Source organism: Lepidochelys kempii, chromosome 22 (assembly GCF_965140285.1).
Source record: "Lepidochelys kempii isolate rLepKem1 chromosome 22, rLepKem1.hap1, whole genome shotgun sequence".
Lineage (NCBI taxonomy): Eukaryota > Metazoa > Chordata > Testudines > Cheloniidae > Lepidochelys > Lepidochelys kempii.
The window spans coordinates 9,334,063-9,358,897 of NC_136401.1; the positions used below are offsets into that span (position 1 = coordinate 9,334,063).

Here is a 24,835-nt window from a genome sequence, read left to right on the forward strand (position 1 = left end):
TGCGGGCGTGGTTCTCTGCTACCCCACACCTAGTGTCATTATTGACACCGGTGCAATGGGAGTGCAAAGTCCGTGTACATTTTTACCATTCTGATTGAAGAGTGTTTCACACTCACTCGTGCACTAGTATAACTGACAACACGAGGTAGACGGCAATGCAGAGTCTGGCATGCAATGTTCAAAATATCAGTGCTTTTAAAATGGTGATGCAACGACAGTCTATTTTCTCTCTTCCCCTCTTTACCCGTGGCCACATAATTACTGATGTGCATCTGCCCAGCCAGTAACAGCAGTTGAAAAACCTGCCTTTTGCATGGAAGCAGCAAGGACTTAACCCCAAGAGGATTTTCCTTCAGCTCGGGCACAAGGGCTTAAACAGACAAGATATCCCTGGCGTAGGTTATTGGAGAGGCTTCCTGATTCTCTTCTTGTTCGTTAAGTGGCCACGAGCATTGTAATCAGTGGGGATGTTGATACAGTCATGAGATCAGGCCCATAAAATATCCAGTTAAATGAAACACAGTATTTGAATATACAGAGTTCAACTAGGCCAAAATGTTTAAATGCAAGGGTCTAAAGTTAGGCACCTAAGTGCACTTAAGTAAGCAGCCTGGTTTGCAAAGGTGCTGACTGAATGTTTAAGCTCCCACTGATCTCAGTGAATGCCCAGCTCCCCTGAAAATCAGGACCTTACTTAGGTGCCTGAATATGGTTTTACATGCCTAACTTCAGGCCCCCACATAGGAACAGTTTGGCTGGGATTTGCAAAGCCAGTTAGGAGACTTAGCTGCACAACTCCCAGTGAAATGAATAAGAGTGACATGGCTAAATCCACCTCATCCTCGTTTAAAATCGCAGCCTCAACCTTTCTCTCAGTAATGGTATTGAAAACACTTCAAATCACATGTCACATGGGAAGAGGGAAGGAGTTTTATTTACAGTGCAGTAAGGAAATAGCTTTTTGCCCCCCCATGGATACCAAGTTTTCTGTCCTTTCCTGCTTCATTCTTCCTAAATTTCAGTTCAGTAATCCAGCAGAACACACCGTTCTGTGGAAAACGTAATGCACAACATTAGGCCGACTGATTTACATACCCAGGCCTTGATCATGCACTGAGATCTCTCATGTGGGGAAGGGGGGCAAATTAGAGGGGGCTAAGAGGGAGGGTGTTCTTTGACCTTTGAGCAAGGTTTTCACACTTGCTCAAAGCTCAGTAGGCCATGGAGCCAGGGAGGAAGCGGGGGCATGGCCCAAGCATTTTAAGTAGTAGTCCTGGGCTGCCAGAGCCATGTGGAGTATCACTCTGGCTGTGTGATCACGTTGCCTCTGAAATTTGACTTGGCTGTTCCCCCGTCCAGATGGAGGGGCAGCTGAGCCAAATGCAGTTGTGACATGGCACACGGGAAGTCTGTTCTTGTACAACAGAGCACAGAGGAGTGCATCAAAAACATGACTCTTGAAGGCAACGCTCATGCACTGAGTGGGTAAGAGAGAAGGGAGACCCCTCCTGGCTAAGGGAGACCTGGGGTCCCTGTGGGGGAAGGAGGACACAAGACGAGCAGGGCTGGAACGGGGTCTCTGCCACAGGAGCAGGACTGGAATTAGCCCCCCAAGAAATACCCAACTTGGTGCCAAGGATGTGGAGTCCAACTGACATCATGCTCAGGGCCGTAAAGAAGGGCTAGATCCCCGGTCAAATTTGAAGTTGCATCTCCAGGAATCCGATCTAAGTACAACCTGTCAATTGTGCAGTAAGAATAATGGAACAGGCAGGAGATCCTTTCGTTAGTCATTTGCTGATTTCTCATGCAGCAAAAACTGCCCTTCTTCGCCAACGCTGGTTTTGATTTGCAAAGGGAAGGAGGGAAATTAGCAAAAATACAGTATTCTAAGCTAACTGACGAGCAAAAATAAGATACCCAAGTGGGGTATGTGGGTCTCAGTGTAAGGCGTGGTGAGAAGTGGAAACTGATTTCATTTGCATTGAAAAGAGGATTGATTCTTATTGAAGCCAGTTTCTAGTGGATTTTTTTATATATGTATAAAAAGAAGCAAAGCAAGGGGTTAACAAAAAGCGAAATGGTCAGCTTTTACAGCAAGAAACACAGTTTGGCTCTCTGGTTTCTTCTGAATAGCTCTTCTTGTTGTTCCAAGCTTGATTGACTTATAACTGCATCTGAACCTACTTCACATCAGTTCCTTTTATCAGCCCAAGTGAGACTTCCTGTGCTCCACAGTCTGGTTTCCTGATGTATTTCCTTTTTCCTTCTAACAGAACAAAGGAAACTATAACTCCTCAGCTGCTCCTGTTCCAAATCTCCTCGGGATTTCACATAACGTTAACACTGAACATTCATCTTTCTCTCTGCCTGCACTCTGAGACATCTTGCCCAGTGTGCTAGAGCCCTCTTCATATTTAATAGTGTTTTGCATCACTGACAAGAATCATTTTGCTATTGAAATGCAGCCACCTCTGGAGCGGTGGGCAGCAGCGAGGCAGACAAACCACTATAACATCAGGATGGGATATTTTGGCCAAGGACTCCTTATTTTATCAAATAGAGAGATGGGGTCTGTCCAGGAAAACCAGGCAGGCAATCAGTTGTGAAGGTGTCATAAAGAAACATGCACAAAGTAGATGATATGTAACTCAGTTTATCAATCTTGGAAGCATGAAGATATCTGTTGGTATTTTAACCTGTAGCTAGATATTTTAGCCAGGGTACCAGTTTCCAGCTGTTGGCAGAAAAGGCCCCTGAATGGCCATACACATGCTGTGTAAAGCAGCATTACTGTGTGCACATATTCTGACTGGCAATGCCTCTATTCCTAGCAGGAATGAGCTGATGTTAAAAAGTACTTTGCAAACTTAGATTTTCTCCCTTGCCTCTTATTTTGCATTCTCCTAACTTGCTGCTATTTAACTCTGTAATAATATTCCAATCCTGCAAAGCACTTAAGGATACAGTGTGTGTGTGACAGGTGTTATGCAAAGGCAAAGACATTTTGTTCTGCATGTGGCCTGCCCCTCTGTCGTCTATGGGTAAGAACTACTTTTCCCAAGATGCTGCAACTCCTTACTGCAATACGTATTGTTCTGCTGAGCTACGCTGGATATTTTGTGTTTGTGAACCTGACAAATGGGCTCTGGCATGCTGGTCCTTATAATAATCCTATCGTTCATGGCGATTTGAGCCGAACATGCCATTATAAAGAGACACAACATGAAGCACTGCTCATCTGCAATTCTCACTGAGGTCAATATGATTTTGTGTATGCTCTGAGTCCAGTTGGATCAGGCCCTTTAGCATTCAGACACTTAGAAGAGACGTGAGAGGAAACCGTGCTGGAATGACAGCTTTCTGTTGCAGTATCAGAAAGCTCTGTGTGTGTAAGAAAGAGAAATAGAAGTAGTCAAGCAGAGACAGGCCTTTTCAAAAGCAAGGATAGTTGTGGTCAGGGCTCCATTTATTCCAACACACTAAAGTTCAGCAGGGCTTTGAAGAAAGGTCCCGCTTTCATCCTATCTCTGTCATAGAGCAAACTAGGGTGGTTTTGCTTTGGGTCTTGCGAAAGCAATCAAGCCTTCAGAAAGGGGTGGTTTAGATCCAGGGGTCATGTTATCCAAACCACCAACATTCAGAGGCCAGGAGAATGTGGAACTGGATAAAAAGGTCCTTGGTCTTGCCTCGTTTGTAATGTGCGGGTTTGTAATGTATGTGGTACACGTTTTTACATAGGAGCAATCGTAAAAATAGACTGAAACAGGAGGGAGTACTCTCACCACACCAGTTAAGGAGGAAGGAGTAGTGAGGGATAGGGTGATCAGACATCCCAATATTAGGGGCTTTGTCTTATATAGGCAACATCCCCCACCCAAAAAAAACAAGTGTCCCGATTTTTCTCACTTGCTACCTGGTGACCCTAGTGAGGGACCATTGCTCCCCCAGTCAGAGAGAGGAGGGGGAGCTGTGCTACTTTACCTGGGGAGGGGTGAATAACATTACCTCCCCTCACCCTGAACCCCAGATCAAACCTACTCAGCCCCTGCTCATTGCTAGAACCAAATATGAACCAAACCTGTTGCAGGTTCCAGAGTGTTTGGTTGAGTTTTTCTCCTATTATGTGTTATTTCATAAAAAATGATCGTTTTCTGTCTTTTTTTAAAAAAAAATGTGGACCATCCAAGGTCATTTCATAAAGGTAGGTTAGCATTTCTATTACATCCTGCATATTTTTAATATAATCTCTGTAGAGCCGTATTTGCTGCTGTGAAACCCTATTGGTTGCGTTGCAGTTTAGCTTCTTGGATCTGCTTAGAACTGAAACCCAAAGTTATTAGTCTTATTAATTATTTGTATGACTATTATCGCCCCTAGAGGCCTCAACCAAGATCAGGGCCCCATTGTGCTACTCACTGTACACACAGCAAAAAAAGTCTTGGAGACTTAACGATTTAAATCGACAAGGAGGAGAAAGGGTGGGAGAGAAAACAGTCAGGAGGCGATTTGTCCCAGGTCACGGTCAAAGCTGGGAATAGAACCCAGGTGTCCTGAAACCCACACCAGTATCCCACTCATTAGAATATCACAGTAAGGTATCATCCTGTAGATTTTGAGCCAGTCGTCCATTGTAGGATGAATGGTTGAAGGGCCCATGGGGGCTCCCCCAGTCATGCAGCACCCCGTAGCACAGTTGTGAAAGGACGGCTTACCACTAGCCCACTGAAAAATCATTCGGTCAGAAATTAGAGTGAAATATGCACAGCACCGGAAAGCACCTTGATTTCTGTCTGTAAATTAGTCCTGAATGACTGAGACTCCTCGTGAGTAGTAAAACTTTACACGGGTGCATGTGCCTTTGAGGCATGCTAAGAATCTAGCCTGAGCTTTGTGTATTGTTGTGAGTCACGGTGCTCCAGATTCAGAGCGCTGCAGTGAGAAGTGCTCAGATAAGTTGGGACGACATTGGGGGCCAGATCTTCTGCTCCCACTGAAGTCACTGTCAAAATTCATGCATGTGACCCTATCCTCACTGGGCTCCCTCAGGCTTAAAGTTAAGCAGGGGTTTAAGTGCTTTGCTGGATCAGGGCCAGAGTGCTCAGCATTTCATAGCAACGTGGCTCAACTACCACGGGGCAGGATCCACGAAGGTGTTAAGGCACCTAAGTCCTGTTTTTAGGAACCACTCTGGGTCACAAAATTCTCGCCGCTGAACCCTGTAGGGGCCTTAGCTCACTTGGCACATAAGTTTTTTCCTCACTGTATGTGCCCAGGTGCCTGTCTTCTATCTGAGCCCATGTACTACTGCCTCATGATCAGCGTCTGGGCATCTGTCTCCCACCTAAACCCCTGAGCGATTCACAAACAGGGAAAGACAGGTGTCTGGCTGCCTAGGTCGTGTACAGGGGCCCGATCCGGTAGGTGACCTCTGAACACGCTTACTAGATTGGGCCCCTCAGGCGAGTTCACACAAAACAGCCAGGGAGAATTTTCATTATACTATTTAGCCTTGTGGATAGGGTACTCACCCAGCAAGTGGGAGACCCTTCTGGTTTAAGTCTCCCCTCTGCCAGAGAGAGTAAAGGGATTAGAACAGGATCTGCAGCTCTGTGAGTGCTCAAACCACTAGGCTATAAAGCAGCGGTTCTCAAACTATGGGTCAGGACCCCAAAGTGGGTCGCAACCCCATTTTAATGGGGTCACCGGGGCTGGCATTAGACTTGCTCCGGCCCAGGGCTGAAGCCAAAGCCCGAGTCCCACTGCCTAAGACTGAAGCCAAAGCCTGAAGGCTTCAACCCTGGGAGGTGGGACTCAGTCCCCGCATTTGAGGACAAAGCCCTCAGACTTTAGTTTCAGCTTTCCACCCCTCATCCCCTCATGGCAGGACTTGGACTTGGGCTCAAGCTTTGGTCCCCCTTCTTGGGGTGGTGTAGTAATTTTTGTTGTCAGAAGGGGGTCGCGATGCAATGAAGTTTGAGAACCCCTGCTACAGAATTCACATTTAAGTATCCCATTTTTTAACAGCAGAGACTGAGGGAGCCCCAGATTAGAACACCCCATAGCCTAACGGTTTAGCATGCAATGTGGATAGCCCAGCACTCATCTTCCCCTCGTTCATGGATCACTAGCACTGCTAGGCACCTCTCTGCAGCCTGGATTTAGGCACCTATTTCAGAGAAAGGGGCAGGGCTTAGCACACCCCTCTCTGGTCAGCATCTCCCATTGGCTATCTTAGGTGGTTCCCTGCCTAACATGCTGGCTTTGTGGATCTCAGCATAAGGTGCATATCTCTCCCCATCCATCATGTCGGGGGCCTTACTCAGGCTTTGTGGATTGAAGTGGTGTTCCTGGGATTTTTCTAGGCACCGTGGGTGCCCAGCATTGCAAGGCCTACATCCCTTTCTGGATCCCAGCCCATATATCTGAGTGCCAGGCACATGGCTGAATTTACCCTCATAACACCCCCCTGAGGAGAAGAACCATAATCCCTCTTTTACAGATGGGGAGCTGAGGCACGGAAAAATTAAGTGCCTTGTCAGTATCATACAAGAAATCTGTGTCAGAGCCAGAAATTGAACCCATGTCTCCTGAATCCCAGTATAAATCTCCCCACTGTATTTTCCACTGAATGCATCCGATGAAGTGAGCTGTAGCTCACGAAAGCTTATGCTCAAATAAATTTGTTAGTCTCTAAGGTGCCACAAGTCCTCCTGTTCTTTTAACTACCAGACAATCACGTGTGTGAATTTGTTCCCTATGTTTTAGCTCAGTGATTGTTAAACCCTCACGGTACCAAGATCATAGCTGAACTCTGAGACATCTATTGCAAATTACCTGCATTGGTATATGGCCCAAGCTTCAGCTCCCAACAGTCTAGCAGGAGATCAAGTCTGTGTGTTTGTTCTGAATTTCTATATTATATACACCATTTCGCCTGTGCCTTTGTGCTTCCCTGATCATTACATAGAGATAAATGAACATAGGGCAATATGGACAGAAATAAACTGGATGTTCTGAAGATCTGACTGATCTAACGGTTGCATCATAATCAAAACATTTTCTGCTGAGTGCAGATTCCTAGAAATGCTACATGGCTAGTTACCCACACTTGTTTTTTTCATTCCTTTGATACTTTTTATTTCTGCTAAACGACATGGTATAATTTAAAAACCAACACTGTAGCACGTTGAAATCACAATGGCTCGTGGCTCGTCTTAAGCATCAAATATGGGATGAATGGAAGTCTTTCGGTTGACTTCAGTTGGCTTTGAAACAGGCCATAAATGTGGCAGTTGGAACTGAGGTCTGCATGCAGTGATTCTGCATGTTAGTTTCACAATAAGAACAGAATACCACGGGCTAATTTTATTAAAAACATGTGGCTACATCACAGGGTTTCCTTCAGAAACAATATAATTTCTAGATCATAAAATGGCCAAAATGAAGATGGCATAATAATGAAAATGAAATATTGAAAATGGATTTTTTTTAAACCAGATTTGTGTGTGTGTGTGTGTGCCTGTGACCTTCACCTGGTTCTGTTTGTGACTCAAAGTTGTGGTTGTCTAAGGTCTAGTTGGTGTCTGTGTTATATTTTATTTATTCTGTATTATTAATTATTATTATTATTTGTGATTATTTATTTATATATTACTGGATCAGGGCCTCATTGTGCTAGACACTTAGCAAAGGAGCAATAAAGAATTGGTGATCTGGGTTCCTAGGAGCCAGGTAATCTACCTTATAAACCCACCACCTCAGTTGTTACTAGATGCTGTCTCAGCCAAGGACTGGCCATCTGATCTTGCATGACTGAACTCAATGGGAACTTTTCCATTGGGTCCAATGAGCGCAAGGTCTGACTCTGCAAGTGCCATGGGGACTGAACTCTCCTCCCCAGAGATGAACCCCTTAAGACTGTACAGGGTTTCTTTGTTTAGGGTTTCTCTCTCTTGGGATAAAAAACATAACACCAATATAAAAATGGCAGCTCCAGGACTTTACTCCTCTGCTGGGGAGGAGCTAGCGAGTCCTCTGGATTCATTCTCGGGGGACAGTTAGTTTCTCTATGCTGAGCATCAGTATTAAAGAGGACGCTGGTCTCAGCCTGCTTTTTCAGAGCTCTGCAGAACACACTCAGTCCAGCCTAGATGTAATGGGAAATCTGTGTGTACATCCCTAGCATTTGTATAGGAATGGGGCAATATCATTAGTCACTGGGTGGAATTCTACCCTCTTATGGATACAGAGAAAATCCAGTGAAGTCCGTAAGCCTAGACTTGCTCCCACTGAAGCCAATGGAGTTGCTCTGGATTTATGCCCGGTTATCTGAGAGAAGAATTTACCTCTCTTCAATGAAGTGATGAGAGGTTACAAAACTGCTCTTCCAAGTGCTTGTGTGTGACCTTTACTTCAGGAAGGAGTTCTTGTGGTCATTTATTATTCTTGTTCTGTATTATTTGTGTTACTCTGGTATCTTGAGGCCTCAACCTAGGCCAGGGCCTGCCCGTGCTAGGCAGTGTACATACACATAGTAAAAGACAGTCCCTGCCCCAAATTGCTTACAGTCTAAATAGACAAGTTAAGGCACTAGACTGGGACTCAGGAGATCTGGCTCAATTTGTTGCTCTGTCCCATGTGGCAAATCAATTAATCTCTCTGTGCCGCAGTTCCTGTCTGAAAATTAGGATAACGCTCCCTTTTCATCTTTTGTCTTGCCTATTGCAATTGGATGTTCAGTGGGGCAGGGACTGTCTCTTGTTATGTGTATATACAGCACCTAGCACAATGAGGCCCTGCTCTCTACAAGCGTAGCTAGATTTTTCAGATTCATTGTCTTCAGCACCTTGCGCTGCCCTGCGTGGCGTGAGTCCTGCTGAGTGAGTGTATGTCAGCACCGCTGCTCAACAGATGCAGCTAAACCTAAATATCAGATGGGTTATTTTACACATTTTTTATACATGTAGTGGCTGCTGTTAGTTTAAAACAGTCTCTTTTCTTCAGTCAGACCCCTGCACCAATCCTCCTCTCTCTCTCCCACTGATTTCTTTACCTCTCCTCTCTTGCTTAGTTGTGAGTTATAGCTCTGTTCTTTCTTTCTTTCTTTCGTTTGTTTGTTTAATGAGCTGCTCCAGGGCTGGTAGTTTCAGAACTAGCAGCTGCAGACATACAAAAAAAGTAAAATAAACCCAAACCACAGAAACCCTGTCTTGTGCAACACACTTTGCTCCCCGAGCCCTGCTCTGTGCCAGTCCAAGAGTAACGGGCGGGGGAAAGAGGCTGGCTGACATGCCAAGCAAATATGCCCAGAGATTTGCGACTGAGGCTGGCTGTCTATGGTGGCAAAGCATTGTAACGCGTGTGTCAGAGGGATCACCGCAGCGAGACACAGAGGGAGTGGGAGGAGAGCAGGCGGGAAACCCCTCCACCTCCTACAGGGACAGGGTGGGTCCTGTGGGGAGCAGTTCATTGCACCAGCTGAGCTCTCTCCCAGCACCTCACACGCTGTCCAGACCATTCTCTACGAGCTTACTACCATGTGCTCTATCCAGGAACAGGTTAGATTTATCTTCTGCTTTCAAGCTCTGAGGCTAGCCCCCATCCTGCCTGCAACTCTCCCGGCACCTCATTTGCAATTTCACTCTCCCTTCTCCCTCATTCACGCTCTGTCTCAGGGGCTTATATGACTCCCATCCCCACAGCAGCTAAGCACCGCCTAGTCTTTAAAGTATTTGTCCTCACAGCCCCCCTGTGAGGCAGGGCAGCGCTATTATCCCCATTTTATAGATCGGCAACTGAACAGGGAGGCAAAGTGGCTTACTCAGAGGCACACGAGAAGTCTGCGGCCGAGCAGGAAATTCAGTTTGGGGTTCCCAGGCCCTGTGAGTGCCCTAATCAGGGCTCTTCACTCTAGCTCCCTCCTTCTCTCGTCCATCTTCCCCTTAACACCCTCCTCTATACTGCAGGCCAGAAATTCAGAGGGTGTAAATCAGCACCGCTTCATTCAAGGGCCACACCCTCAGCAACACCACTTTACACCAGCCGAGGATCTGGCCCTATCAGCTAATCCAAGAGACACGCACTCTGTAATGAAAGACCCACTCATACTCACACCCTGCTCCCCTTTGCCCCCTGTGGGTCCCCAGAGTACCACAACCCATTCCAATGCACACCTTGCGCCCCCCCATAAACACACACGTTCCTACTTCTAAACATGGACATTTCCAAACACTGTACCATCAACATCAAAGCACTACCAGCATAGCCAGCCGCATGCCCTTCTTCGCCTGTCTAAGAGCCAGTGCAGCACAGATGAACCTAACTGGTTCAAGTACACTCAGGGGACTCAGGTGGGTTATTTCCCCCTCACTGCTTCCGCATGCGGATCATCCCTGAACAGCAGGACGACCCAGCAGGGAGAGACAGCTGATTGGACCTATGATGCCCTTTCTGACAATAGATTACTTGTTTGAGGTGTCCCTCATGGAATGACATTGCTGGGAGGGGATACGCCCTGATTTAGTGAAGCACTTAACCACCTGCTTAAGCCCCATTGATTTGTGTTGGGATTTACACACATGCATTAACACCTTGCTGAACTGGGATGGACTTAAGCAAGTGGTTACATTTGTGCCCCTGCTTAAGTGCTTTTCTGAATCAAGGCCATTCAGAGTACCCAAGGCTGCATGGAGTACTTGAGACAACATACAACATGGGGGTGCAGGGTATATAAAATACCTGAGGATTTATGTTCTAGCATGTGGTTACAGGCAGCATCTGAGTGTTAGGGAGATCTTTGACTGTGTTATATACCCAAGGTAATACTGGACACAATACCTGGGAGTACATACCACACTTATCTATATAAAGATCAATGGATATATAACTTATGAGTAGATACAAAGTGTCTGTGAATGGACAAAGCTACTGGGGATTCCAGGAGCATGGTTCTTCTCTCCTTTATTCCAGTGTAAATCAAGGGTTAAATCAATGGGGCCACACAGATGAAGGTGACAGGTAGATCAGTCCCAAGCGGTATTTGTAGGTAAAATGCCTTGTCTGACTTACACTTTTATTACACCTCCTCTGTCACTCCATTGACTTCATCAGAGTCACTCCTGAGTCACACGTGTGTCAGAGCAGAAACAGCTCATGGCACGGCTAGACTGACGATTGCTGTTGATTTCTATAGTGCCACAGGTGTGGGTAGTGATTCAAAAGCCATTTTAGAAGCTGGGTCTTTCTTCCAAGTCACTTGCGTCCGAGTCCGCCTCCCTTAACAATAGCATTGCTATCCCAATGTGCAATATTCTGTGATTATAGGTAGAGCATGTGGCTATACAGATGATGCGTTTTAGGGTGCTTGCTTGCTGGCCAGCTCGCTCCTAGAATAGGGTCACTGTTCCAGAATAGGAATCCTGAGCCAGAGCTGCCATAAAGAAGGTGTCAGGGAGTTAGAGCCAACTGTTGGTTCTACTTTGGAGAAGACAACTGGTCTTGTGGTGAAGGCACTAAACTGGGATTTAGGAGATTCATAGAGTTTAAAGCTAGAAGGGACCATTAGATCATCTAGTCTGACCTCCTGTATAACACAGGCCCTTACATTTCACTCGGTTCCTCCTGTACTGAGCCCTGTAAGTTGTGTTTGACTAAAGTGTGCCAGTTTAGAAGACGATTGAGAGATCTGGCTTCGATTCTTGACTCGCTTCCTGCGTGACCTGGGTCAACACCCTTAATCTCTCTGTATCTCCATTCCCCATCTGTCAAATAGGGGTAATAATTCTTCTTTTGCCTTGTCTATTTAGATTGTAAGCTCTCTGGGAGTAGGGACTGTCTTTTACAGTGTGTTTTTACAGTGCCTAGCACAAAGGGAACTCTAGGCACCAGTGTAATATGAAAAGTAAAAGTAATAACTTTAGTAATAACAATGGGAGTTTTGCCTTTGACTTCAAGGGGTCCAGGAATTTGGCCCTGAATTCTGACGTCTTGGCTGCTATTTTTGTGATTTGGCCAATTGTTTGGGGCTATCTCAAGTAGAGCTGGTGTGTGTGTTTGTGTGTGTGTGTGAGAGAGAGAGAGAGAATTTCAGGATTTTAACATGAAACAGGATGAAATGTTCTGCCACATTTTCAGCAGAAAATATTTTTCATGCTTTTGAGCAGCTCAAATCATCAAATGGTATCATATAAATAAAGTTAAGATATAAAAGGGTGGGTAGTTTAGAAGATATTGAACCTGATATTGATACTGAATCAAGCTCACGTGTCCCTGCGTTTTGATTGGTGGAATGCACAGCCACTGACTGTAGATTTGAAGGGAAGGGAAGGGAATGTGGGCTAGTGACCGGAACAGGACCCTGGGAGTAGCATCTACTGGGCTCTATTCCTGGCTCTGTCACTGACGTGCTGTGTGACCTTGGGCAAATCACTTCATCGCTCTGACCTACCTCACAGGGAGTGTTGTGAGAACTGACAAATGTTTGCAAATAGCTTGGATAAATATGCTATCCATGTTTAAAGTGTTAATATAGGAAAATCCCTCTGAATCTAAGATTAAACCAGATGGATGTAAGTGCAGGAGAATGTGGAAGGAAGTGTGAAAAGGAAGCAAATACATTTATTCTAACACCCAAAATTTGCCCGATGCTTTCAAATTACAGAGAACACGTTTCCTGCTGTGAAGAGTACATAATCTAAAATAAATTGTCTTAAGTTAGTGTCATTCTTATTTGTTTAGCACCAACCAATGTGCTCTGTTGCATGTAGCTGGGAACGGTTATGATTTCTGGAGCGCTGCTGGAGGGAAGTTGCCATTGTGTGTTCAGTGCTGTAGCCGTATGTTCTAGAAGAGACACACACTGCATGCTCTCTCATGGAGATTTGACTTTTGTTCTCTTTCTTTCTTTCTTTCTTTCTTTCTTTCTTTCTTTCTTTCTTTCTTTCTTTCTTTCTTTCTTTCCTGTTCTCTTAATGCACCATTGAGAGGTCATGCCAGCCAAGGGCTGCTGTATGGAAAAGAATAGCACTGTACAATGGTTTGTAAGGCACAACCAAGCCCCTGCTCTGATGATCTCATTGAAAGAACCTGATGTGTTTTCAATGCAGGATATGTGCAGTGCTTTGGTAGAGAGGTACCAAAGGCACATGCACCCATTCTGCCTGACTCTCACTGCTTGCTAACTGACTTGCCCTCTGAACACCATCATTGTATTATCCCAGCCTGCTGAGACAGGTGCAAATCTGCTCCCGGATCACATTTATGTACGTGGCAAGTGAATTTTCATTACAGGCTGGAAAGGCTCTTGTCTCTCAGCCCTCTATAGAACTGGGAGCCTCTTTGGCATGCACCTGACAGGCTCTGTAAGCAGGGGCAGAGAGCCCATTTTGCCAACAACAAGTGGTTTCCGGTGAGGGGGGTTGCATCACCTGTTTGTCTCATTAGACTGTCATTTAGCCACTGCCGTTTGCTGCAAACTCATTGTTAGCGCACATTTTGACTGGGTTTTCTCCCGCTCTTTGTTTTCTGTTTCCTGAGCAACCCTGGGGCCTTGCCCTGATTCACTGAACTCCAAACAGGTCGTGTCACTCACTGAAGCATGGACGCTGGAGGACCTGATCCGGCTAGGAAATGCAGGGCCCTGTCACTAGCACTAATGCTTTGCACTTCTACGGTTCCTTTTGCCCAAAGACGTCAGAGCTTTCCTGATGTTAATTCAGACGCACAGCACCCCTGGGAGCTAGGTGGGATGGGTAAATGGAGGCACTGAGAGGGAAAGGCCTGATCTTCAGACAGGTTGAGTACTCACAGCTCTTAACAAAGTCAATGGGGCACGGGTGCTCAGCACTTCTGTAAAACGGGCCTTTAAGTGACTTGGCCAAGGTCACACAGTAAGTTCGTGCTGGAGCTGAGAAATGAACCCAGGAGTCCTGAGTCCCATTTTCCTGCTCTCACCACATGGCAGAAAAGAGAAAGGTTCGAGCAGCGTGGGGGCGATTTGGAATGGGTTTTCAGAAGCGCTAAAAAATCCAAGGATTGCCATAGTGAAAGACTGAAAATAAGAGCTAGAACCTGAGCTGGTGTCATCTAACTTCAGTGCAGCGGGGCCAGTGGACCAACCCGGATTTACCCCAACAAAGGATCTGGCCCAAGGATTCTTCCTTGGGATCTTAGCTGGATAATTCTTTGTGCAGGCTGGCGGAGCAGCTGAGAGCGCTGGCCCAGTGTCAATAAGGAGGTATTGAAACCAGCGGAAGTGCATAAAAGGCTGGGACTTGAGGAAGACTGAGCAGCAAACTGGATATTTCCAAGGAAGATAGAAGAGGAGGAAGAGGGAGGCTGAAGGCCCAGAAGGGTTATGTGCACCAAGTACAAGCTTGTGTCTTCTCTATAGGAAAAGGCACAATGGACATAAGTGGGGAAAAAACAAGCAGGTGAAATCTGCAAAAAGTGCTGGTGCAGTTTTGATCTACGTCTGCATTTATGCTCTGAGGCCAGAGGGCAGGGCTCAGAACAATCCCTCTACGTGGCTCTGATGTGAGGGCACATGGCAGATTGCATTCAGTTCCAGATACCACATGTTCAGAGAAGAGCAGCGAGCAGGACGAGGAGGGTTGGATAAATTGACTTCTGTGGAACGACTGAAAGTGGAAGAAGTGCTGAAGTGTTGCAATATTTGGTGTTTTTCTGAACCCCCTGGATTTAATTCTAACCACTAAAGAGTCTCAGGTTTCATTTTTAAAAAAGGAAGTTTCTAGTCCTCATGCTTGCTGAGGGAAGCTGGAAAACGTGCCCCCTAAAGGCCAAAAAGCCAGAAGTTAAATAAAATGAAATTTTAAATTAAAAGCATGTAAAGTACAAAGACCCCGAGATTATTATTATAAAAATCTCATGATTATTAAACTGTTCTCCTGCCATCTGGAGATCTTTCAATGCTTTAGGCAGTCAGGACTGAATTAGTGACTACGGGGGCATATAAACATAGAAATATATTATAAGGGTATAAACACCAAGGATGGAGAGAAAGTGTTTCCAGTGGTAGAACTAGACCTGAGAGGCTAAAAGGAAATGAAGGGTATCCTGACATTTAGGAAGTGCAATAGTCTCCTAAAGGTAGCGGAGGGTGTCCCACCACTTAAAAACTAAACCTGACAAAGCCCAAGAAAGATTCTTGTAGAGGACAATCCTGCATTGCCTGGGGAGATGCAGTCAAATTGGTCTTTCTTCTATCTCTAAATTTCTATTCTTACTTCCCCCACACAAATGATAATTAGTGGAGGTTGGACTGCTTTATTAATTCATGCTTCAGAATGACAATAGGACACCTGGACTAGCACCTGTCAGAATATGATGCAAATAAGCCTCGCAAATCTAAGCTTGATCAATGCTACCATAATGAAGCCCTAATAGAACTGCGAAGGATTTGAATGGCATTCATACAAATGGGCCATGCTCGGATATTGACTCAATTGCATTAATTAATGCAGCACACACAAGAAAGAAAGAAAGAAAGAAAGAAAGAAAGAAAGAAAGAAAGAAAGAAAGAAAGAAAGAAAGAAAGAAAGAAAGAAAGAAAGAAAGAAAGAAAGAAAGAAAGAAAGAAACAAACATTGCTCACATTCACAAAGATTTCCTAATGCTTTGTTGTTGCTGTTTTGTTTTTTAAATGGACAAAAAGGGAACTTATTATATTTGCAAACAAAGAAATGATGGGATGCTCTGATTTATAGATAGAAGGGGAATTCAGGACCATTGTTGGAAGCTTAAGTTACAGCAGGATTTCCTTCTGTGTGTTCAGAGAAAAGGTTAAAATTTGTTAATAACAGTCACAAGCTGTAAGCAGCTCCAGCATCATGTGATTGATTTTCTGATTGCTTTTAAATTAGGTTTACAGAAACTGCATAGCGTACATAATGATATGAACTGTTGAACAGCTTTGTAAAGACAAGGCAGAGAGGACTGAAGATAACATAAACTGGTCTGACAATGAAGTAATATCTGCTTCTTTGCTTCCTGAGTCACAGTTCTTTTTAAAAAATTATTTTATCTTTACTTCTGTATCACTGGCTGAAATTGAACTTGCCTGCGTAGGTGAGGTTTATCTGCCAGCGAGTTGGGGTTTTTATGCTGCCTGGATATTAACTTGTCATATTATCTACTTCATCTCTCCTGTGTTGTTTCTGTAATACTTTTATGCCAAGTTGGGAGATGTGCGTGGATGAGCAAAATTCTATTTCACTTTCCCATTCAGCGTAGGGATGGCAAGGATAAGCCAGCAGTAGGTAGGCAGTTTGTATTAAACACCTCATCTTGTTAACGGATTCTGGTCTTGGTGAGAAAGGGTGTAAGTGTATTCTGCTGACTCACCAAAGCAGCTGATTCATTATCTCACCCAGATATAAGAGAGATGAGAGTGGCTTTGTGAGCAGAGAGGATCCAAGATGTGGGCTGAGCAGTCCAGAGGGAGGAACTCTAGAATTTGCTATACCTAGACAGATGCCTTGAGTTGAGCTTGATTATCTTACTGATTTCTTTGTTGGCAGTGCCAAAATCTAGGAAGTGGGTGAGTTTTTGACTCTGTGCAGTGTGTGGATTTTAGAGCAGGCAGGGAATGACATAGAGACCCATTTGATTTTTTTTTGAGTGACCATTTGTAACAGATATGGGGCAGACTCTCCTTTCTCACTCAGTTCCACACCCATAAATCTGGTGTTACTTCAGACTTACACTGGTAGGGCTGAAGGAAGAAATGGCTCATCACATCTGTCTTTGGAAATCGTAAGATAAATCCTTCTAAAAGGGGGAGGGGGAAGATGGACAGGAATGTACAAGCCAGCTGGGAGTACCAGGGATAAAACACATGCAAATCTCCAGCTGACACAAGCTATGTCCTCTCCCATGAAAAAGTTCATAATAATCTGTGCAGAACATCACTTCAGGATAAACACAATAATGCTATAAATACTTGTACCCATTTCCTGTTGTTTGTATTGCAGCTTGTGCAGGGCTTTGAGTCTGGATGAGGGTGTGACCGTGAGCCACATAATGATACACATACTAACCATCCACTCTACTCCTCTTGCTATTTGCAGCATGGGCTGGAATAATGGCATTTTTTAAAAAAGTGGATTCTTTGCCATTTGGATTGAGGTTCATTTGAAAAAACAGGAAATAAATCTTTAATGAACGGAGAGGTATTTATTTACTTATTTCTAATGTAACGGGTTTAGGGCAGCAATCCTGCCGGAGCTTACACAGGTAAGTTGTACCATTGACTTCAGTGGGATGACTCATGTGAGTAAAGTCACTCCTCATAAGTTATTTAGCCTCCAAATTTAGTTTTACTTTGGACTCTAATATAATGAAGATTGAACAAAACTTAATAGTGGGAGGTTGATTAGTTTGTTTGTTCCATTTTTTAAAAATACTGCTCTGGGAGAAAAAAGGGACCCGTTTTCCTGAGCTGTTTGCAACTGAAATTCAATGGCATCGGACATTTTTGTTGAGTGGATTTCCTTCCTTTGAGCCAGAAGTGAAAGTGACCAGAAATAATAGTGATATTGAGCAATCTAGTTTTTATCATCCAAGTTCCAGTGGAATGCAAAGAAAACAGATAGCTCTATTGCCAGAATCACAAGATTATTTTAATAATCTCATGATTTTTAACACAGTCAGTTGGGATTTATGGTTTTTTAAAATGTAGGGTGTACTTAGATCATGTCTTCAAGCTTTTTTTCCGCAACCATGAGGTCTGGAAATTTACCTTTATTATTATTTTTAAATGAAATCTACACTCACATTATCACATGATTCCAGGAACTGAGGCTTCATGAGAAACACCAAATACCACAAAATTAATGATAAAATCATGAGAGTTAGCAGCACTCAGGTTAATCTCAAACTCTTTGATGTTAAAGATCTAAGATGTTGTTAGTAACTAAGGTCGCTTTGCAAACATGTAAGATAGCACGGTCACAGTTTGCAATTTAAGACTTGATCCTGCAAAGACTTACATTTTGACTTCAGTGCAGCTACTTGCATGCCTGAAGTTAAACACATGCATTAAGTATCTGCAGGATTGACCAAAAAAAGTGTTTTGTGCTAAACATGAGAAAATTTAAGGCTGGATAATGAATATTTGCCTACTTGAAGAAAGACAGAGATTTGTAGGTCCCAGTTCAGCAAAGCAGTGAAGGTTACTTTCAGTTTTAAATGTGGAACCAATCCCCTCTCTATTCAGCAAAACAATTAAGTACATGTTTACGTGCTTTGCTGAATCAGGGCCGTGAAAAACAGCTACTTCACTCTATGGGGAAAACTCTCAAATAACAGAACATTGCCAAGATAGCATGAAGCAGCTGTGTTCTGTAATCTAATTCCTATCCTATCAGTAATTATTATTGCTTCCAAATTGTGTGTGAATAGAAACCGTTCCTTCTATGAAATTAACCAACTCCTTTTAGCCGATCCATTCACTGATATAATCTGACTATGCGTAACAGGAGTGGGTTTGGTATGTTAGTTTTGTGTGAAACTAACAAGGAGGGAGATGAGAATAACAGGCACAGACAGAAAAAACCCTGATGGATGAAAAGGAAAAGCTTCAGCTAGGGATCTGTGTTTCTGTTCCTAAGTATTCAATGTTCAATAGCATGCAATATATATACTAAACAAGTTAATCCAGAGAGGGATTTTCAAAGGCAGTTCAGGCAGGAGTGCCTAATTCCCATTTATGCCTCCTCCAAATGCAATGCATTTGCTACAGTGTGGTCCAGTAGTTAAGACCCTCAATTGGGATTGGAGAGACATGGGCTCTAACCCCTGCCTTGCTGAATGATATTAGGCAAGCCATGAGAATGCTGTGCACTTTACTTTCCTTATCTGTAAAAACTGGGATAATGAGACTGACCTCCTTTGTAAAGGGCTTTGAGAGCTATGAGTAGAGAGCCTTATATAAATGCTAAGTATTAATATATGAAATCAAGGAAGTGAAGACTTTTGACGTACCTAGTCCACAGCAACAGTCACAATTCCTTTAACTGCATCAGAATTGCTTTCTTGGCTATGAATTCTGATGTCCCAGGTAATACATGATGGCAGCTGTGAATGACTCACATGGAATGAGGGGGTGGGTATTGAGAGCAAAGAGTCTGATATCATTAAGATATCATGATATGCAACCATGATGGGAGCGGGTACTGCACAAATGCATAGGGGCTGATCCTGCTTCCATGGAAGCTAATAGGAGATCTGCCCCTTCTGTTGAGACAGAGAGAGAGAGATTTAAAGGTTGCTGTCATGTGGCAGAGGAGCAAAGGGCTTAAAGGATATATTTATGGGCTCGTTGCATTAGGACTGTGAGAATCCGTGGATCTTGTAGATTCAGATTTGGGCTTATTACTGTTTGTTTGTGTTGCAGCAGCTCCTCAACACTCCGGTTAAGGACTGGGGGCCCCTTGTGTTAGGTGCTGTACAAACACAGCACAAAAACAGAGCCCCTGCCCCGAAGAGCTTACAGTCTAAGCCCGAGAGTAGAGATAAGAGGTGAATACAACAAATGCATACGAGTGGGGTTGGGCACAAGAAAACAGCACGACGAGTATCTGAGGAATGCGATGAGCAGTGCACACATATTAAACAGCTCTCGAGTTCTACTCTCTTTATGAGTATTTCATAACATTTATGTAGAGAAAATAACCTAAGGCCCAGCTCATTTGTATAGAGTGTGTTGGGGCAGAGCGGAAGGAGGGAGGGTAAAACAGTAAATAGTGCACAATAACCTGTGACAATCCGATCATGTTACCGCCTTGATTTCAGCTTCAAGGAATGAAAACTTTGCATCTTTACATGAGCAAGAGCCATTGGGCTCTGGGATAATTTTTTATCCTGAATTTTGTATGTTTTGAAAACTCCCAGAGTTATGAGGTATGTAATTTAGCACTTCCTTCCTCCACCCTTTGACTGTCTTGTCTAGGTAGGTTGGGGCAGGGACTGTCTCTTAGGCCATGTCTACACTACAAAATTGTCAACCTAACTTACACCAGCATACACCCACCATAGTAGTTACGTTGCTGTGCGTGTCTATACCTTCCTTGTGTCGGTAGTGCGTGTCCTCACCAGGAGCACTTGTATTGATTGTACTGTCAGTTTGGGGCATTATGGGATGGCTTCTGAAAGCCAGGAACAGTCAACATAAGCAACACGATGTCTACACTGATACTGCGTCAACCTAACTACATCGACCTTCACTCTACACTGCTCGTGGAGATGGTGTTATTAAGTCGGCAGAGCAGGGCAGGTAGGTCGGTGGGAATGAAATTTAAGTATAGACACTTCCACAGTTAGGTTGAAGTAAGCTGCCTTGCATCAACCTAACTCTGTAGTGTAGACAGGCCTTCCTATGTGTTTGCACAGGGCCTAACACAATGGGGCCCTGAACTCAGTAGAACCTCTAGGTGCTGCAGTAATATAGAATTAGCCTTCCCTGTCTTCTTGGGTGGATCGACACAAAGGCTTTGGGACGTGATCGTTCCCCTCTATTCGACATTGGTGAGGCCTCATCTGGAGTACTGTGTCCAGTTTTGGGCCCCACACTACAAGAAGGATGTGGATAAATTGGAGAGAGTCCAGCGAAGGGCAACAAAAATGATTAGGGGTCTAGAACACATGACTTATGAGGAGAGGCTGAGGGAGCTGGGATTGTTTAGCCTGCAGAAGAGAAGAATGAGGGGGGATTTGATAGCTGCTTTCAACTACCTGAAAGGGGGTTCCAAAGAGGATGGCTCTAGACTGTTCTCAATGGTAGCAGATGACAGAACGAGGAGTAATGGTCTCAAGTTGTAGTGGGGGAGGTTTAGATTGGATATTAGGAAAAACTTTTTCACTAAGAGGGTGGTGAAACACTGGAATGCGTTACCTAGGGAGGTGGTAGAATCTCCTTCCTTAGAGGTTTTTAAGGTCAGGCTTGACAAAGCCCTAGCTGGGATGATTTAACTGGGAATTGGTCCTGCTTCGAGCAGGGGGTTGGACTAGATGACCTTCAGGGGTCCCTTCCAACCCTGATATTCTATGATTCTATGACAGTAGAGTTCATTTTCCAGTATCTTCTCTGACTCAGGGCTGTATTCTGGGAACTGCAGCGGCTGCTGCTATAACACCTGCTGTGAGTTCTTTGCGTCCTGTGCTGTCTTGAATAATAATAATCCCTAGCTCTTACCCAGCACTTTTCATGCATAGGTCTCAAAGCACTTTACAAAGGAGATCAGTACCATTATCCCCATTTTACAGATGGGGAAACTGAGGCACTGGGCGATGCACATTGAAAAACATAATCCCAACTATACATATAAAATGATGGGGTCTAAATTAGCTGTTACCACTCAAGAAGGTGATCTTGGAGTCTTTGTGGAGAGTTCTCTGACAACAGCCGCTCAGTGTGCAGCGGCAGACAAAAAAGCGAACAGAATGTTGGGAACTATTAGGAAAGGGATAGATAATAAGACAGAAAATATTATAATGCCACTGTATGAATCCATGGTACGCCCACACCTTGAGTAATGCATGGAGTGCTGGTTATCCATCTTAAAAAAGATATATTAGAACTGGAAAAGATACAGAGAAGGGCAACAAAAAATAATTAAGTGTATGGAACAGCTTCCGTATAAGAAGAGATTAAAAAGACAGGGACTTTTCAGCTTGGAAAAGAGATGAGGGGATATAATAGGATCCTCTATAATATAATAGAGGTCTATAAAATTGTGACTGGTGGGGAGAAAGTGAATAAGGATGTATTGTTTATTCTTTCTCATAACACAAAAACTCAGGGTCACCCAATGAAATGAATAAGCAGCAGGCTTAAAACAAACAAAAGGAAGTACTTCTTCACACAGCGCATGGTCAACCTGTGGAACTCCTTGCCAGGGGATGTTGTGAAGGCCAAAACTATGACAGGGTTCAAAAAAGAACTAAATAAGTCCATGGAGGATAGGTCCATCAATGGCTATTAGCCTGGATGGGCAGGGATGCAAAACCATGCTATGGGTGTCCCTAGCCTCTCTTTGCCAGAAGCTGGGAATGGCCGACAGGGGATGGATCCCTTAATAATTGCCCTGTTCTGTTCATTCCCTCTGAAGCACCTGGCACTTGCCACTGTCAGCATACAGGATACTGGGCTAGATGGACCATTGGTGTGACCATTCTTATGTGCTTAGGAAGTGACTGACCCAAGGTCACCCAGCAGCAGACTGGGATTAGAACCCAGATCTCCTGAGTCCCAGCCCAGTGGTCTAGCCAGCCTCAATAGTAACAATAATAATTATTATAATACTCACATTCCTTACTCAGTCTCAGCAGCGTTCTTGATGCCTTGCAAACCCACAATAAACTTTCAGATGCAGACAAAACACTTGAGACACCCGGAGGCTGTTTTGAACCAGTTCCAAAATACTGTGGGGTTGGCCACGGAAAGGTCCATTTCACGGGGATTTGGAGGACAAGGGTGGAGTGTAGGGGCTGCTGTTATTCAGGTTGGCAGGCAAATTGATGCTAGGCTGTATTGATGGCCAGCTGGCTAGACACTGATCAGCGGAATCATTTTCCTCTAATTCAGGCCAGTCTGTGACTGGTACCCAATGGAGCAGACTGCAGCCAGCTTTCTCCTCCAGGGGGTTCTCTTTGTTCTCTTGTGGGACCTGGGCAAATGCTTTGAGCAGCCCCTGAACTGCTGCTGTGTTTAAGAGCCGGTCTGCTGACTCTTCCCACTAATCAGGCAACCGAGCCGCTCAGGCAGCCTACTACAGACCAGCTGTGCTCGCTAGGTTGCCCAGAGACTGGCTCTGCTGTCGGCCTCGATTCCTGACACTCCGGTCTCTATCTGGGATTATAGCACTCTCCTACTCCCCTGGGGTGTTGAAAGCATAAATCCATTAAAGCTGGTGAGGCACTGCAATGTTAGGCAATGGGGGGCCCTATAAATACATAAAACAGGGAGATTATTACTAAGGAACTAATGCAGAGCACATGGCAGCCAAAAGAAAGCATCCCCTTGACTTTGATGGGCCTGGAATCAGCCTTAATTGCAACTAGTGCAAAACCGCAATTGGCCACCATGAGAATGTTCACACACAAAACCAGATATTTTGGCAAAGAATTGGAACATGGGTAAAATGTCACCCTTTCCAGGAGCAACATGCGTAGTTATGCAGTGAAATTCCATCTGGCGGGAGAAAGGGGGGAGGAGTTCAGCCATTTTAAAAAAAATGTGTATAATCTGGAAAGGAATCCAAGCATTTTCCCAGAAAAAACACTTCCTGGTGGCACAATTCTAGTTTTCTGATGATGACCAAACTGCCTTTTGTTATGCCCCGAAACTCTTGACAAGATGCTGTTGCTAGTTTGCGACCGTGAAAATGGTGACACTGTGTTTCCTAGAGGTGAAAGATGCTCCTAATCTCATTGGCAAATTAGAGCCCAATACTTGTAGTCCTTGCATGGGTGACGCTCCCACTTTTCTTCAAGGTCCAGCTGAAACAAAAGTTCTCAGCTTAATGCAAAAATTATTGGGTGATGTTCTATGCCGGGGGTCAGACTAGATGATTACAATGGTCCCTTCTGGCCTTGGAATCTACAAATGGGAGTTGGGCAGGCACAAGGAATGCTGGATCAGAGCCATCTTCCTCTCTGATGGCCCGACCCTGCTACTGTTAAAGTCAATAGGTATTGACTGCTTAGGGAGTGGGATTGAGGCTATTTTCAAAGGTGCCTAAGAGAGTTAGGCACCCATATCAATGGGATTTAGGCACCTGATTCTTTTCTGCTGCTTTAAAATCCCAGTGAAACCAATACACATTTTCTCCAGCCTCATATGTGACTTAATAGTTACTTACAAGGAATTCCCACTTTAGCAGAGTAATGGTGAATATAGCTGCCTCTCTTTAAGGGTGGCTTGGCTCAGTCAGAATTAGGAGGGGGCCTGTTTTATTGGCCGGTAAAGCTGATTGATTTATTAGAGCAGAAATCTCTTGCTAGCTCCCAACACAGGTTATTCTCCAAGTGCAAACTCTATTTCACTGCACACACACACAACACGGCCACAGTGCCCATGTTATGAATAGGCCCCTTTGTTAGCCTGCGAATCGACAAGACAGACTGTTTAGTTCATGTCTGTGCATTAGTGAAGGAGGACGGGGGTCTGTGAGACAGATGTGCCTTTAATTGCATGGAAATATTAGAAGATCGTTAAGCCATTTTTGACAGGTTTCCCTCTTGCTGAGGGAGCAGAGTGCTGTTCCAGAAGAGGTGTGGGGAGCAGTCCTGTCCTGCCTGCCCCGTAAAAAGGACCCCATACTAGACTATCACCCTGCTATGGAATAAAACAAAGGGTTTAGCTAACAGCCTCCCTTTCCTACCAGAGCTGCAGCGCTGATGCTGCATCTGAGAAAGAAACCTCCTCAAATTGCATCTGATAAAGGGCTTTTCAACACTGCTTGGGGGACTAGCCATGTCACAGATAACATGGAGCATAGCAGCTCTGCTGAGAACATGGAGCTGCACCGACTGGCCTGCTTCTTATTTCTATTAGCATGGTCTGAGTCCATGAACCTCCTCAGCAAATACTTGAGGAGAGGAAAACTGAGCTGCAATCACCCTCAGAAAACTTCATAAGCCACTGCTGTCAGAGACAGCCCTCCTTTCTAGAGGCAGAGCAGACATTGGTCTGAGCAGGATTCTTGGGTTCTTTTTTCAGTTTTGCTACAGACCTACTGGGTTACCTTTGGGAAGACACTTTGCCAATGTGCCTCAATCCCTTCCCTCTCCCCGACCCGTGAAATAGGGATAA

The 24,835-nt window shown here is 44.5% G+C and overlaps 1 protein-coding gene across 7 annotated transcripts in view; it reads left to right on the forward strand.

Annotated features, from left to right (window-relative positions):
* Nucleotides 1-24,835, forward strand: part of FLI1 (Fli-1 proto-oncogene, ETS transcription factor) — a 116,954-nt gene that overhangs the window by 20,388 nt on the left and 71,731 nt on the right. The gene's annotated exons all lie outside the window — the stretch shown is intronic.